General features: G+C 41.4%; 1 protein-coding gene across 1 annotated transcript in view; it reads left to right on the forward strand.

The window, feature by feature from the left end:
• Nucleotides 1-3,237, forward strand: part of zanl (zonadhesin, like) — a 67,636-nt gene that overhangs the window by 53,641 nt on the left and 10,758 nt on the right. The gene's annotated exons all lie outside the window — the stretch shown is intronic.

A 3,237-nucleotide genomic window follows, 5' to 3' on the forward strand; every position in this document is an offset into this window, starting at 1 on the left:
AAGTGTAACGGCAACAACAACATCACTTGCGAACCGTGGCAATGCAGCCCGGCCCAGGAGTGTAAAGTTGTAGAAGGTGTGCTGGACTGCCACTCTACAGGTAAACCTAACAGACTGGTGGACTAAAGATTTACCTGACTACCAAACACTGGAAGACTCTGAACTTAACCGCTAGCTTTAGCTGGTAACTTTAAGGGAAAGTTTGCCGATTTTCTGTTCTGCTGTACATGCAGATGAATGGAGGCAGTACTCGGAGGACTGCGATTTTCTGCAGCACTTCAGAAAGGTTGAAAATTTGCAACTTTTTCCTGTTTAGCTTTTTGCGTAGCTCGGTGCCATAGCAACAATAAACAACACCAGCTTTAGACGTTGCTGCTTCCGGTTTGGTGCTGGAGGGAGTGCACCCTATGTTCACATGATTTAATGTCAAAAACGTATGATAATATCGAACGCGTTTTTTCTGAACATAAAGACGGGAAAAAGACTGACTGGGACTTTGTTTTATGACCGACCAATTACACCAAACGATTGAGATGACTGGAGCGCCCCTCGACTCTAGCAAGACTTTCCTGATTTCTTTTCGATATTGGAAAATAGTCTGCGACAGTGGAATTTAAAAGTCGTTGGCATAAGCTCTGTCAACATTTTAAGAATATTGTCATGTCATATTTTTGTAGTTTTGTGTAAGTATATTTTTAATATTTCACCGAGCCTAAATTTCCTTCCTCAGGTAAAGCAGTGTGCCACGTGGCTGGAGATCCCCACTACTACACCTTTGATGGTGTGATGCACACGTACATGGGCACGTGCACTTACACTCTTGTGGAGGTATGGGCTGAATTTGATCCTAAATTTGTTGTTCAAGTCAGTATGAACAGGTGAAGATCCCGTGCAAACAGGCTCTGCAGTAACGGTAACCTGCTGCAGATCTGGTGTTCTTAGCTGAGCTAGACTGAGAATAATAGGTTAAAGCAGATTTGTGATGCTGTTTTGCCCTCATTGTTCTCCGTGAAGTTAGCTGGAAGTGAGTGTAGCCTCAGTGTGTTTTATGTAAAGTGACTGTGTCAGACTCTGTTTGTGTGTGTGCTGTGATTTATTCCAGCATGCAGTTAGCACACCAGTCATTATTTTGTTTTACTTACTCAACTTCTGGCAATTGCTCCTGGTGTTCTTCACCACTGTTTTAATAGTAAGGAAATAACACTGTGTAGGGCTTTGTGGAAGTCAGAGATTTTATTTTTGTAAGAAACTATAATGTGTTAAATTTGAGAATGGAATTTGGTGTGGTGTTAGCAAACCGCCCCCCTCACCTGTATCTTGGGGTTTTCCAGATCCCACTTTAACCCCTGGAAACATAAAAACATTACTGTTTCAAATGTTTCTTTTCTAACACCTCTAGGTGTGTGACACCACCAAGGTAACTCCCTTCAAGATTGTGGCTAAAAACGAGGAGCGTGGTCAGCCAGAGGCCTCTTATGTCCGTTCTGTCAAAGTCTACCTGCCTCATGACACTGTGGTTGAGTTGCAGAAGAGCCGCAAGGTTCTGGTAAGGAATCTCTTTCTGTTTTTAATAATATACTGGCTACAGCAGAGTGAAATGCTCAGTGGCAGTGATGTCTGTGTTCTCTCTGTCTTGTCTTAGCTGAATGAACGACGGGTGCGAACACCAGTTAACATTGACGTGGCCGGAGCCAAGCTGATAACCAGCGGATCCTACAGTCTGCTGGACACAAACTTTGGTCTACAGGTCAAGTTTGACGGAGTCCATCACCTGGAGATTACTGTTCCTGGAGCATACTATAACAAGGTATGAAAAAGGGCTGGAAAAAATATTGGTATTATATCCATATTGTTATATGAGCCTAGATGTCGTCTTACATTTTGGATATCGTGATATGGTAGGTGTTCCTGGTTTTAAAGGCTGTATTACAGTAAAGTGATTTCATTTTCTGAACTTACTAGACTGTTCAGCTGTTAATAGCTTTCAGCCACCTTGTCCAGGGGTCGTCAATGTTTCTTAAGCTGAGGGACCTTTGGCTAAAAGGGACCTCCTATATATTGTATGAAATTAAATTGCATGTTAAACTGGGCCTACAATAACATATTGGCAGCCTAAAGCCTTTATACATACCTTTGTAGTGCATGGAATACTAATTGTGTAAATATTTTCGTGTTGCACCAATTGTCAACACTACAATATTGTCACAATATCGACATTAAGGTATTTGGTTAAGAATATCCAATTTTCTCCATATTGCCCAGCCCAAGTATGAACATTTTTGGCCTGTCTTATTGTCTCTTCACCAAAAACAACAAAGTGTTTCACCACTGGTATCGATGTAATTGGAGTCTGAATTGGAATTATCCTGCGAGATGCAACCTTGTCGAGGCCCCTCTGTGTGTGAAGCACTGTAATAACCCTGCTCCATCTCCCTCATCTCCAGCTGTGCGGAATGTGTGGGAACTACAACCACAACTCCTCCGATGACAACCTGATGCCCAACAAGAAGCCAGCCAAAGATGTTATTGAACTGGGCAACAGCTGGAAATCAGACGGAGACAGTGATCCTGGGTCAGTGGGTTACAATTATTACAGTAACCATTCACTTTGAAGAAGTGAAAAAACACAGGGAAAAGTTCTAAGATGAAAACACCCAAAAACAAATTCACAGCTAAATGTACAAAGAGCCATGGTTAGCATTTCTTAGCCTCTGTCCTGATTGACAGGTAGCGACATGTCAATCACAAGCTGCCCTGCCCTAAAGCATCCCCTGCTCCATTGACTGATTTACTAAATGGACATCCTGCTGTGTTGAAGAAGACTTGAAAGTAGCGATTGAGGCCATAAACTAATTTTGAAAATTATTACTGAGGTAATAATTCTAGTGAAAAGTAGGGTCCTTTTTTTTATAGACATCTACAACAAACAGACCTCTTTTTGCAACCAGTGGAGTCGGCCCCTGATGGCTGTAAGAAAGAATGCAGGTTTAAGGCACCTACGCATTAGGATTGTATTGCCAGACAGATGCACTGAGGTCACTTGAATGTTAAAAAGTTTGTAGGACCATGAAGACAAATAAATAAATAAAACGGAACATGAATCTCACAGATAAAGTATATACAACGTACAACTTCAACATAAGAAGAATGTAGCATAACATGGATGTGAAAGCAGTTATAAATAGCCATTGTGACAATAAAATTTGTTTTGGTTAAAATCAACAAATAATCGTGATC

Source organism: Etheostoma spectabile, chromosome 19, assembly GCF_008692095.1.
Source record: "Etheostoma spectabile isolate EspeVRDwgs_2016 chromosome 19, UIUC_Espe_1.0, whole genome shotgun sequence".
Classification (NCBI taxonomy): domain Eukaryota; kingdom Metazoa; phylum Chordata; class Actinopteri; order Perciformes; family Percidae; genus Etheostoma; species Etheostoma spectabile.